The sequence below is a fragment of the Acomys minous genome (genome assembly GCF_964271855.1).
Source record: "Acomys minous genome assembly, chromosome: 9".
Taxonomy (NCBI): domain Eukaryota; kingdom Metazoa; phylum Chordata; class Mammalia; order Rodentia; family Muridae; genus Acomys; species Acomys minous.
In genome coordinates, this window is record NC_140490.1 from 12,508,927 (window position 1) to 12,523,087 (window position 14,161).

Below are 14,161 nucleotides of genomic sequence, written 5' to 3' on the forward strand. Positions count from 1 at the left end.
AGCAATAAAGTCCTCAGCCCCAGGTCCTGTACCAGTAAGGAGTTCTCTGCATATGTTAGGCCAATGTCAGCCTTATAAACGATCAGGACATACACTTCTCTCTTCTGTACACATGTTCTCTAGTCCCTGGGTCAACATCCTATCTCTATTTTTTTTCCCAGATCATAACCCCAATATCAATTTTTCAGAGAAAGCCTTTCCAAATCACCTGAAACATACCCTCAGCTGCTCCATGAGATCATGATATTTTGGTTTTCCGCTTAGCTTTATCCAAATATGGCTCACTTTATTTGCATACATGTACCTAATCCCTCCTTCTTGGTCATCAGTTCTGTGAAAGGAGAGGCTCTACCTCTCTTATCCATAGTTACTTTATTAGGGCCAATAGCACGGTCTGCACAGATAGCTAATCTTCAGCCAGTGTGTGAAGAATCAATTGAGAAGGATGAAATGTCACTGGCAATGTGGGACACTGTGCCAGATTCTGTCTGTGGTCCTAGAAGTGGAGATGGGGCTGCATCAGAAGATGCTGGGTCTTATCATTGCTGGGAGCATGGCAGTGGGTGCCTGGTAGTATAGCACAGCAGAAGGCCCATGTTTCATGTCCTGGGCTATGCCAGGTAAGCCCTGAAGCCAAGAGATTAGGCATGAACAAGGGCAGGGCTAGTGGATCTTTGACCACAGAGACCACACATGGAAAACATTGGTTCCCTGCTGTAGGTTAAGAGTCAAGTAGGGGGCTTTCCTCTTGGCTCTTGAACAGCTATATTTTCTCTATGGCCTTTCCTCAGGTTGTATACTTGTGGTGAGAGAGAACTCGGGTCTCTCTTCCTATAGGGACACTTATCCAATTGGGTCACACACACCCCACACTATTACATTACTAAACCTTTAAAATGTCCATAAAAATATTGCTTCCAAGTATACACACAACATGAATCTTAAAGAAACGGAGTTTCAGCTACAGCAATAGCTCTGATATTCAGGTATGACCTGCAGCTTCTCAGTGGACTAGCCAGTATAGAAGATGAAAGCCAAGGCAACTCCCAAGATATGACATAGACACAAAATTTTTGCATGTATTAACATCTAAAACAGATTTTCATATTAATGAGATGACATGATTTTTGCATAAAAATTAAATCTTGTTTGAGTATTTGAGCTATAGGATGTACACCCACCTTCGATGGCTTTTGGAGTTGATCAGTACTTTGATTTGATTTTATAATCATCAATGCTGAGAATGCCACTTGGCATAATTATACAGTACAAAAATGACAAAATAAAGGTATGAGCATTTTAGAAATCATTGGAGATTCTATACTAATACCAAGCCAAAATTCATTTAATGATTGTGCGTGTGCGTGTGCGTGTGCGTGTGCGTGTGCATGTGTGTGTGTGTGTGTGAAGCTCAAGTCAGCAACTCAAACAGCAAATTTTAAAAACCAAGCATTGAGAGACAATACAGCCAAAAGATACTTACATGCTGAACAATGAGGAGGAGTTTAGTAAGGTTTTCCATTTTCCTTAAGCCATTAATCTCTGTCACATCAAAAAGTTGGGGTACACAGTACCAACAGTATGCTCCTGACATAATAATATCCTCAAATCTGAGCCCATCAGCATCAGAGCTCTTCCATGAAATCATGAGGACCACAGTTAGAAGTGCTACGTAACAAGATAAGCATTCTACAAAGGCCTGTGACTCTAGCCCCTAGGAAACTGATACCCTCTCCTGACCCCACATGCACAGGTGAGCACACTCCTTTATGTGCCAAGCTGTACATATGGAAGTCAGAGGACAACACTCAGGAAGTCAGTTCTGACTTCCTTGGAGGAGACAGTGTTCGAACCCACTGAACAATCTCATTAGCCCACAGCCCAATGCTTACTAAGCTGATACCCAAAAAAATAAAAGCAATTATAAACAATCTTCAGACTTCTTAGAATGTGCAGCCTTTTCAGCCTGTAGCAACACATAAGCAATTAGAATTTGATGTGGTGGAGAGGGAGGACACACCTTCAGAACTCAGAAAGGATGCCTGCACCAGGCTCTGGGTACCAGGGAAGGCTCAGGAAAAAGTTCCCAGATGGAAAGGGCTAGAGGTGTCTGATTGCATAGACATCAGAAATGTGAAGGCAATAACCCAAAGTGAGAAGAGTCTGCAGTGAAGGGCTACTGAGGATGGATTAGGGATGGAGAGGGAGTGAAATCTGCCTGGCAAAAACAGAATCCTGTCATCTCCTGAAGGTGCATGCATGTTATCCTGAGGGAGCTCTGGAGAATTCCAAGAACGAAGGCCTTGTCAGGCGTTGGTGCTATAGAAAGATCATTCTGGCTCACATTTGGAAAGTCAAGGAAAGGCTGTGAGAAAAGAAAAGGAAAAAAAAAGAAAGAAAGAAAAAGGAAGCGTGCCTGAAGCAGGGCCATCTACTCAGGAAAGGAGGCCTACCAGACACAGCAGAAAGAAGTAGCCTTCCACACCCAGAGGTCAAGTCCCAGAAGCCTAGCAGGAGGTATAATCCATCTGCTGCAGCGAACTAGAAGCAAGTGGAGCAGGGACTCCTCAGCCTCTTCAGAGGCCTTGTGTGCCTATAGCACACACAACCAGTGCAAACAGGAGTCCTCTGTGTGTGCGTCAGAAACAGGGTCTTGTGCTACCTGGTATCCCCCTGAGGGCGCCAGTACAACTCTGGGAGACATGGCCAGGTCTTGAGCATTTTGTAGCCCTGGGCTTTGTGTGCAAGCAAATTTCACATTTCATCTCAGGAGGCTGCTTAATCTACCGTGAGGCCGTGAGCCGTGGCTTGCTTAGCTGCTGCACCCCAGCCTCATTAGTTCATGCCCTTAGTCACAGGTGACGAAAAAGCAGAACGGTGACCCCTGCTGGCAAGCTTTGGGAAAACATGCTGTTTGGAGCAAGCAAGGCTGCTAATTGCTGTGGGGGTAGCTGAGAGGGCTGGAGAAGCTGTGTCCTCAGAAACAGCACTAAACCAGCCAGCCTTAGCCAACTCCCTGTCATCCTAGACACAGACATGAGTCTGAGGAAATCTAAAGGAGCCAAGCTCCAGGTAGACTTTGGCTATCTCCTTAAGCAGAGGCGGCAGGAGATGGAACAGGCCCTCCTCCCCATGGCCGTTCTGTCCCTATCTTGCCTGTGCAGCTGCTCCAGGAGGCGAGTGGATCTGTCTCATGGAAAGCATTGCAAGTTCAGGACAGTATCTAGGATCAAACTTGTGCCGAGCCAGCCCCTCGGAAGCCTAAGGCTGGCCGGTGTTTCTCTGCTTCTACCTTGCTCCTGCTTTTGGCTCTACTTCGCACGCTTAGCCAAGTCCTACGGAAGAAGCCCAGCTCCTTTTGTCAAAGACTTGCTTGCTGCGGGTCATACAGGTAACGAGAGCTTCTCACAAATGGACCGCTCTTCTCCCCACCACTTTTATCTCAGAGGAAGATGGGGACCCTTATCCTGACCCCACTGCTTCTCCCTCTGGCAAGCGTCACCTCCAAGAGTGTCTCGTGCACAAATGAAACGATTGCTATTAAATTTTCAATTGTTCTCATTTGTACCAAACTCTTCATTTTTAAAACATATAGTAATTGCATTTTTATTTCATTTTCATTCAGTGATGGTTTATGAAAAAAATTGTATACCTTTTCCTGCAGGTTTTTCTTAGTGCCCCCCTCCCCCCCACCTCCCCCCTCACCTCCCCGCCCCCCCCCCCCCCATTCTATTGTATCCGCTCAGACTACGTGGCTTCTGCCATTTATACCTTTTGGAACACTTTGCGATTTTTCTCTGCAGTTCACAATATCATCTGCTTTTGAATCCTTGATTTGATTTATCTCTTAGTCAACCAAAAAAAAAAAAATCACATATCTTAGAGCAGTTTCCAGGCAGCATAAGAAAGACGCAGGCTTTCTAAACCATTGCATCTCTGAAAGTGTCTTTTTTACAGCTTCACACATCAACAACAATTTAGCTGAATACAGAATTCTGGGGTCACAACCTTCTTCACGGAATTCTCTGGAGACAGCGGTTCTGTTTTTGGAATGAAATCTGAGGCTATTGCCTGCTTTGTAGGTACTTGGTTCTGCTGAGATGCTTGCTGGCTTTTTGTTAGCCCTTCTGAAGCACACTGAATGCTCTTCACCCTCTTCCTGCTCTCAGCCCTCCTCCACCCCACCCCACACCATCCCACCCTCAGTCTCCAGGGAGACTGTGGTAGGATGAAGGAGGTACTGGGCAAGGCTCACCCGGAAAGTGTTCTCCAGTGCATTCAAGAGAACCAAACTTTCCAAGATAATATCCCAGGCTACATGAAACATTAGTCATAAGCATAAAAATGTAGCCTTATGCTCTGTGTCTCACTTGCCTTCCATGAGGGATGTGTTGCAAGTCTATAGGACTTCCATGACAAGGACAAAAGTTAAACTTGTGAGACTGAGGAAATAATGAATTGAATCATGAAAAAAAAATTTTCCCTAAATTTTCCTAGCCATGTCATATGTTCTCCTCAGGGTTCGGTGTTTCCGTGACACACCGTGTAGTCCCCACTGGTACCTATCTCTGAACAAGTGTGGCTTCTTGCCTCGTCTGGGCCCAGATAGGTCTGTATCCCTCATCCAAACTGCTTAAGGTGGTAAGGCACTCCACCCACCCCAAGGTAGTCTTAAACTCAGTGGCTGTGGGATGATGTTCCAGAAGAGGACCAGATGAGGGGATGCGGTACCGAGGCTTGGGGAAGAGACCCTGGCAAGAAAAGCACTGGGACTATTAAAAGATGTGATTGGAGAAATATTAAATTGGAGTGCATCTAGTCATATTTCATTGTATACATGTATGAAATTTACAAAAAAAATAATTTTAAAAAATTACATAAATGCAAAATTTTTAAAAATTAAGACCAAACAAGAATTTCAAGGGTCTTGGCTACTTTCTGCTGTCTCTGGACTTCTCTTTATTTACTGTCCCCAGTCATGGCAGCCATCCAAACATGGAGCCATTTGATCTGTGAGAACACATTTAGGACTTCTTCAAGATCCCTAGTGTCAAAGATACACTGCCTCTTTCAGATGGCCGACATGACTCTGTCATAAGCCCCTGAGAGCTGGTAGCCCATCCTAGATCAGGGACATCTCACTCCTCTTGGGTCTGCATCTTGGGTGAAGAACCTCCCCAGAAGCCCAAAGTTTACATCATTTTTTTTCCGATACAGAGTTTCTCTGTGTAGCCTTGGCTGTCCTAGACTCGGCTTGAGGATCAGGCTGGCCTTGAACTCACAGAGATCCACCTGCTTCTACCTCCCCTCGTGCTGGGATTACAGTTGTGTGCCACCTCACTCAGCTAGTTTACCTTATTTTTGAGAGCTCTACACCAATTGCCCTATAGAACCACCAGGGGCAACCCCAGGAAACCACCCACTATAGGTTCTGTTGGGCAGCTTACAGGAGCACATTAGCTCCCGCCCTCCAGCCCTCTATTTGTATCTCTATCAGCACAGTCCCACCCTCTTCTACAGAGGAAGCCCCTCCCCTCTCAACCCAATAGCAAGGAAAAACTCAGTTCAGCCATGGAGAACAGACAATGTTTACTTCACTAATAAATTCTATGTGGGTTGAGTTTCCTGGAAATCAGCTTTGAAACAGAGACTTGAAAAAAGAAGTTTGTTAGTGGGAGCAGACCAGAGGAACTGAAAGAAAGGAGAAAGTAGGATTGGACAGAGGCTGGAGTGGGCCTTCCATGCGTCTGCCGCAGCAGCAGCAACAGCAGCAGCAGCAGCACTAACAGCATCCCTCAGCTGATACATAGGCCATAGAATTCTCAGGGTGGCTTGTTGCTTTCCAGAGAGCAACCAGTCCTGGATGCAGGCTAACCCAGGAAATAACATGAGAGGGATGCCCTACCTGCAAAGGGAGGTTCCTGGAAAGGACAGAGCCTAGTACCAAGAGTAGCCCTGTCTTCTGCAACTAGGGAATTCTGCTTTGCTCTGCAGAGGAATCACAGGGTGCAGCATAGTGTCCACAATGCACCTTCCTGAGTATCAGACATCAGGAAAAGCCCTCTTCACACCCTTCTCCAGAAATGAGCTCATCTGCTTTGCATTGCTGTTTTGTGCTGTGGTTTGTTCCTTGCCAGGGTGAGGATGGGTGTTGGATAAGCTGCTCTCCTAGCTGCAGTGCCTCCCAGAAGAGTTAATGAGGTGTCCCTGCTCTTCCTGGATCCACCCTTTACAGTCTAGGTCCTATTTTGAACATTTCCCATCACTATGCCAGTTTAATTTCCTCAGCTATAAAACATAATAACAAAACTACCCTGTCCACTGTCATGTCTGTGGTGACATCTGATATATACAAAGCAATATCTTTAAATCCTAGTAGAGTTTCATCTCTTTAAAAATAATAACATGGTGTTAATAGAATAGCCAGCCCTCTATTTTATGAAAGTCTCCTAAAGCACATTATTGTAATTACTTAATCAGAGTTACAATACCAGTGTGACTGCTCTGGATGGAGCATGGTGGCAGGCAGAGATGTCCAACGATGTTGGCCTAGGTATTAAGACTTCACGTAAGTTACAATAATCACATACAAAGACTTACAGCATAATAGACTTTCAACATATCAGAGGTTTTATCCTAGCTTTGACAATGTGTGTATGTGTGTGTGTGTGTGTGTGTGTGTGTGTGTGTGTGTGTGTGTGTGTGTGTGGTGGGGGTGTTCCCAAGATGTCATCACAAGGCTGCACTAAGGTAAGTTACTGCTGAAGAGAGGAGAGTCATCACAGCACACAGATTTACATATACAGGGCCAGAATTATGAGTGATAAACACTTTGAAGAGCTGACTAATGGTTGGTTCAAACAGTGATGAGGAAACAACTGCAGATAGGGATAGGACCACAGAGACGTCATCGGCAAAATACTTAGAAAGCAAGGCTTTGTCAGGGACGCTGTGAGGAAACTCTGGATGTATTTTGAGCAGCTTAAAGATCACTAGTCTGGATGACCTCCCAGTGTACTCTCAACACAAATGCTTGCAATAAGAAATTCCATTAAGCCCAGCCAATAAACCCTTGCACGTTAATGTTAATTGAACCAGTCAACAAATATTTGCTAAACATAATTAAAATGTGATTATTTAAATCACCACAACTTAGCAAAACACCTCTTGGGAAAGAAAGATAAAGGTAGCAAATGTACTTTATGTTTCTCAAAGGACAGTATTGGATCTCCAATGAGGGAAACAGAACAGACGAGGATGCAGAAGGGAGTTGCAAAGCTGAAGATGACCATCACATCACTGTCTAAAATAATGCACTGTGGGGGTGAGAAGCACAGGTATCACATGAGCAAGGTGTCTGTGAAGCACTGGGCAAGGTTAACTGGAAAGATTAACTCCAGAGAGTTGAAGAGCATGCCTTCATTTCCTGTCCCACTGCCCACCCAGACAGCATTTCCTGTCCCACGGCCCCAACAAAGCCACTCTGTGGATGACTGAGCTACATCTCCCAAAATGTAGACCAGAGCAGATGAGCCCTGAGAAAAGCTTGACAGCACTTCAGGTCACCACCAAACCTCAGAAGAAGCAGAGAGAGAGGAAAAAAAGAAATCTGGTGTCAAATGGTGAGCCACCATCAAGCAAGTTTTGTTGGTTATCACAACTTTCATCTCTAAAACATATTCCCCATAATAACACGCTCATGTGTGCACTGATTCTAGCTATTGATTCTGTAGCTGGTATCCATAGCCATCTTTGTTGCTCTTCTTTTCTCTACTGGTTCCTGGTCTTCAGGACATTGTCTCACAAGTTGTTCTGGCATGATTTCTCTTCCATGTGTGCCAGTAAGGGTTTAACATCTTTCCTTTTCTTCTCAACATCATGCAAACCACTGACAGGCATCAAGTCCCCACAGCATTTGCTCTTTCCTATAGACCCTGATGCACTGATGTCATGCTGAAATTTTCCCTCACCATTCCCAAGGCCCTACCAGCCCACTTACTGTTGGTAGAATGCGATCCCAGGCACTCAGTCTCCAGATGTGTCTATGTTATGTGCTTACTGTTTTCCAATGACACATAGATATAAAAAAAAAAATTGAAGGCGGTGTCCCTCCTTAAAGACATGCTTGAAAACTCAAAAAGCTTGCCTGGCATCACCGAAAGGAACATATATCCTCCTAGAGACTCCAGGACCCTCCATATTTACACACCTTAGATAGACAGACAGATATTTACAGTATGATCTGCAATGTTTACAGTATGATCTGCCCTGTTACCTTCATGATCCAGGTTTACAAATGCAGTTAGCCAAGGAAATCTACCCAGACTTGGTATTGTCTTAACTGAGTCTGAACTCTCAGACCAATCTGTGCTCAAATTCACCAAACCTCGGAGAACAAGCAGCTATCTACTGTGGGGACACTTGGAACTATACCACCTCTGTATCCAGATCATCAAAGGCAATGGTTCAACAACTTCCTAATGCCGCGACGCTCTAATACGATTCCTAATGCTGCAACACTCTAATACAGTTCCTCATGTCGTGCTGACCCCTAGCCATAAAATAATTTTTGTTGTTATTTCATAACTTAATTTTGCTACTGCTATGATTTACAATGTAAATATCTGCATTTTCCTGTGGCCTTAGGCAACCCCTGCGAAAGAGTCACTGGATTCCCCAAAGGGTCACAACCCACAGGTTGAGAATCATGTATCTAAAGGCTTATAAATGCAGCAGTATTTATCTAAGCAGCTCACAGACTGGCTTGCAAATGTGCCTTGTCAGGGTACTGAATGTTCCCCCATGGAATTCAGAGCTTTTTTTTGGGGGGGGGGGGTTCACTCTGGCTGCAAGTTAGTTCAGATACTGGCTCTATTCTCCTAGATGCTCAGTCAGATCCTGGGGCCTGTGCTGAAGTATTACTGCCTCAACAAGAATCAAAGCAGGCCAACAGGCCTGCAGCTACTTGCATTAGTCACTCCTAACCTGAGAGCCAGTCTGTAAGCCACACCTGAAAGGATGCTGTCAAACTGGCCTCTGACCTCCCCCACCACACAGCTAAAGTGAGACCAACATAGGTTCCCTGGCTGAATAACTCTATAGAGAAAGAGCGACTTCTAAAGAGGGGTTCTGGTAGTTGTTACAAACTGCCAAAGAGCATCTCTCAGCCTCAAGCCCAGAAGCATCGACCCAGAGTTTCACTCCAGCCGGTTTTGGTCCAAGCCGAGGGAGTGACCCTCATAACCAATGCTTCTTTCACCTCTACTCTGATAATATACAAAGTTACCACCAGGAAAGACAAGTTAGCAGAAACAAAACGACTGCTACAATGGAAAAGTTCTGTTAAGAAACCACTGTGATCAAAAGAGGTGCAAGATGGAGCTAGAGAGATGGCTCAGAGGTTAAGAGCACTGGCTGTTCTTCCAAAAGTCCTGAGTTCAATTCCCAGAAACTATGGTGGCTCACAACCAATTATACCTGAGATACTATTCCTGCTTCTGGTATGCAGGTGCACATGCAGGAAGAATAGTTAATAAATAAATATATTTTAAAAGAGGTGAGAAATGTCCTGAGAGGAATCTAACACCAAAATGGATATTCCATCAATTAGTCAGCTCTTCATTACTGTAACAAAAGCTAAGCATTTATTCGCCATTCTCAGCTGGATTCAGAGGAGACTGGAGGCATTTCCTACCCCAGCAGTTGCTATGGGTCCAAGGTAGCGATTAGATTCCAGAGTGCAAGAGCCATGCAACAAAAGCCTCTGGACAAGACGCATGCTCATCTCAACTCAGCGGGAGGCCCACCTTCACCTCCTCACTTAAATAACACAGGTACCTGGACAGCTTCCTCCTGGGAGACAGCTTCATGCAGAAAAGCCACAGGCTCGGAGTCTTCACCAGCTCCAGTCACATGGGCCTAAGAACTGCACACTGATCCAGATCCTAAGCCAGAGCACACGCCTCATGGCCGAGCAAACAGAAACAGCACCTCACGGGTGCCCCTGCCCTGTAGTCACCAAGAGAAGCAGGCTGAGGAAGACAAACTGCTTATAAGCATACACCCAGCAAGCATGACCCTACAGCTTCATGTAAATAAAAGTTTTGTTTAATGTCTTCAAATCCCTCTGAATCCATTGCATTCTTGCCTCAAATCCCAAAGATAGGCATAGCGGAATAAGAGCCAATAACAGACCCCGCCTTTTCCTGGGTGCAGCCCGATCGGTGTCACCATGGATCTTTGTATTTTGCAGTTGCTTGGAAAAAGTCGGCCTCGTGTAAGGGCAGAGGCACCTAAGTCCTGAGGACAACAGAGAAGATCAAAGCATGCTGACCTAGAGGTTCAGGCTGGGGTCAGGGCGTGTTCTGACTCGGGGAAGTGAAACACATAATAAAAATAAAAATAAAGCCAGACACTACAATAGGGCTCTCTGGAAACAAGAGAAGCAACAAGACACATTCTGAGACATCCCGTAAGAGCTAATCAAAGACCCGTGCACTTCTGAAAGATCACTGTGTGCTTGTTTCAAACGCCGTCTTTGAAGGTGTTTTAGAAGTCAAGGACACTTCCAGTGGAAGTCAACTGACAAGTTACTCAAAGTGAAAAAAAAAGAACAGCTACAAAAGGGCCTCTCTGGCCTTCCCAGAGGTAAGCAGCAGGAGCTGCAAGAGACAGGCTGAGGGAAGAAGCCACTGTGTCAGCTGGTTAACCTCCAGGGCAAGGGCTGCCTTTCCCTGAGGAACAAATCTGGGTCAAGGTTGAGCCCATAGGCTTTGCTTCATGACTTATAAATGTGAGAAAACAGAGATGGCTGAGCAGGTACACCTGCTCAGGCTCCTTTTGCTTAATCAAAGGCATACACATACACACACACACACACACACACACACACACACACACACACACACACACAATCTCTGAAGCAGAGGTCATCAAACATGGCTCTGGGCCACATCTTCTTCCTCTCATCTTTCGAGAATAAACCAGTTCTGAGGGAATACTATCATGATTGGCCTCAAGAACACATAGCTCGTATGTCACAGAGGGCCTTCCCTGAGAAAGGCCCACAGTTGGTAAATTCGTCTTATGTGTTGCTGGTGGCATTTTTTTTTCCCCAGAGCTGGGCACTGAATCTGGAACCTCACACATGGCCAGCAAACACTCTACTTCTGAGGTATATGCTCTGATTTTTTTTCCCCACGTTTAATTTTCAGATAAACTCTTACTAAGTTGTCCAGACAGGCCTTGATCCTGCTCTGTAATCCAGACAGGCTTTGAACTTGCAATCTTTTTTATATAGCCTATCCAGTAATAGGGATTACAGGCCTGAGCTGCCAGGCTAACCTCAGGTTCTTAACGCTAAAAGACATCCCATGTTTTCATTTTGCACTCTCTCCCAATCTAGCATTTAATCTTTCTTGAATGCACTACACTTGCTCATTTACGTATGTACGGATGTATGTATGTATGTACGTATATTTACATACACATATGTATATGGATGTTTCCACACTGAGGTGCCAGACTTGTGTACTGATGACAGACTTCACGATCTGTGAACTAACTCTACAGAAACAGAAAAGACCAGCCCAAGCTATGACGCCCACCCCATGCAGAATGAAGGTGGAAAGAACTATTGTCTTACAAAGGAGCTTTTGGTCTTGGACTTAGGCCCTGCTCACAAGCTCTGTTCTGTACTTGTAAGTTGATCAGTCCTCCTTCACCACATTAATCACACGAAACTATTTGATTTACCATATGAAAGTTTGTCCTGTCTTGGGGTCAGGAAGATGGCTCAGTGGTTAGGAGTGTTTACTACCTTTCCTGGGGTTTCCAGCACAGTGTGCCCGCAGCTCATGCCCACTGAAACTCCAGCCCCAGGAAACCTGACACCCTCTTCTGGCTCCTGTGAGGACTGCACCCACATGCCTAAATCCATACACACAATTTGAAAATGAAATAAATCATATTTTTTAAGTTTATCCTATCTTACTCATATAGGCTGATCTCTGTTGCTGTGTTGAAACTCTCTGACCAAAACAACTCAGTGTAGGGAAGGGGTTGTTTGGGCTTATACTTCCAGATACTAGTCTACACTAAGGGAAGGAATTTCAGGCTGAAATCTAAAGCAGAAACCGTGCATGCAGGCTGATTCCTGGTTCACTGCCTGGCTCATGCTCAGCCAGCTTTCCTCTATATCCCAGACCCATCTGGAGGATGTCAAATGAAGGGCTGAGACCTCCCTTATCAATCTGCAGTCAAAACTGTTTGTCACAGATATGGTCGCAGGCCAATCTGACTTCGTCAATTCCTCAGTAGCGGTTCCCCTTCCCATGCGACTGTAGGTTCTGTCTGGTTGATGACAAAAACTATCCAGCACACACACTAACCTGCATTAACATTACATGCATGACTCTTTGTATATTATAAGAGTCTATACCTACAAAAAAGATGCGTTGCTGGAAATGTGCTGATGTGTGATCTTGCGAGAACTGCGAACATGTTACTTAAGTGGTAAAAATGAAATATTATGAAGGAAGTTAAAACACTGTCCTTGACAGTGCAGTCCTTGCTTCACTATGCAAGTGCTACAGTTGGGACCTGAGATGCTTGCCAAAGGCCTAGTGTTAAAGGCTTGGCCCTCAGGGTGGTGCTGTGGTGAGGAGGTAGAACCCTTAGAAGGTGGGGCCTAGTGGGAGGCCCTTAGGGCACTGGTCATGTCCTGAAGAAGGCTGTGGAATCTTGGCTCCTTCTCACTTTGTTTTACTTCCTGGTTCTGGATAAGAACAGTGTTGCCCTGCTATGCACTCCCGCCATGATGTGTGGTGCTTCCTCATAGGCCCAGGACCCCAGGACCAAGAAATGATTCACTGGAGTCTCCAAAGCTGTGAGCCAAAAAATAAACTCTTCGTTCTTCATAAGTTGATTGTCTCAGATAACAGAAAGCTGACAGACTACACGAATTTCCTGAAATATATTATCCTTCTCCCCCCCTTCTTGTTTTGTAATTTCATACCATATAAATATCCCTGTCACCAGCAAGTGCCCAATTGCATGACTGAATTTGCTATCATCGGCACTGGCCACTAGCACCATGAAGCTCCTCAGGGGTGTTAGCTACTCTCTTGTCCAGTCCGTTCTTGCGCTCTTGCTTTGTGGGGTCTCCCTGAGAACACAGTCAAGTGGTCTGCTCTTGGGTCATAATTTCCTGAGCCTTCTGCTTCCATCCTGAATAGGACAAGGAATTTCTTGCATTTAAGCCTCATTCTCCATAAACCATATTACATTCAAACGTCAGCAAGACAGCCTAGAAAGTCAATGTATGTCACAGAACTGATGAGGACATCATGTGAACACACCCTCCCTTGCTCAGCACAGTCAACGTTCCCTTCTCTGTCTCTTACATGTCAAGCCTGCTTTCATGAATGTCTGCTTTCTCTGGGTATAACTGGTGTTGAGATCAGACCACACCCTTCCTCAAGTTACTCTATACTTTCAACAGTGGCTTTTTTCAGGCTATGCCTTACCCTAAGAGACTCCAATTTACAAGCAGCTTTTGGCTCCATTTTGGATGAATAAGATGACTGCAGCCCCTAGATGGACACAGAAACCAAACCATCTGTCAAATACCACACATCTTATTGCTGGGGATGGAAGCAAGGCACCATACAAGTTTATTGGGGTTAAATGAGACTGTAGGGACCCATAGGTGTGTTACAATTATATCAGGGAAACCATGCTCAAGAATATCAGACAAGCCAAATGGAAGAAAGGGTATAATCCCCTCACCTGGACCTTCTAAAATGATAGGCACCATTGCAGATGGAACAAGAGCAACGGCATGATTCCTCACTAACATATCACATCATGTTGGTAGACTCATCACGTGCCTGGATGGCTGGTTTTGGAGCTTTGTCTCAGCTCAGTGCCCCACTGCTGTCATAGCCCACTTGCTTGCCTGCCTATCTGTCCACTTGTTTGCTCATCTGTACTAGATCAGACCTGCTGTTCTCTGCCCAGATCCATCTCACGCTGTCTGGCCTTGGTTCAATCTTTCACCTAGCTACTGAACCCTAAGAGCATCTTTCTCTAACCTAACCACAGAAGCTCCAACAGCAGCTCCCTCCCAGCAAGGCCCAGGTCATCATCCTATTGAGAGACT

At 45.2% G+C, this 14,161-nt stretch overlaps 1 long non-coding RNA gene across 3 annotated transcripts in view; it reads right to left on the minus strand.

Annotated features, from left to right (window-relative positions):
• Nucleotides 1-14,161, minus strand: part of LOC311605965 — a 307,310-nt gene that overhangs the window by 204,620 nt on the left and 88,529 nt on the right. The gene's annotated exons all lie outside the window — the stretch shown is intronic.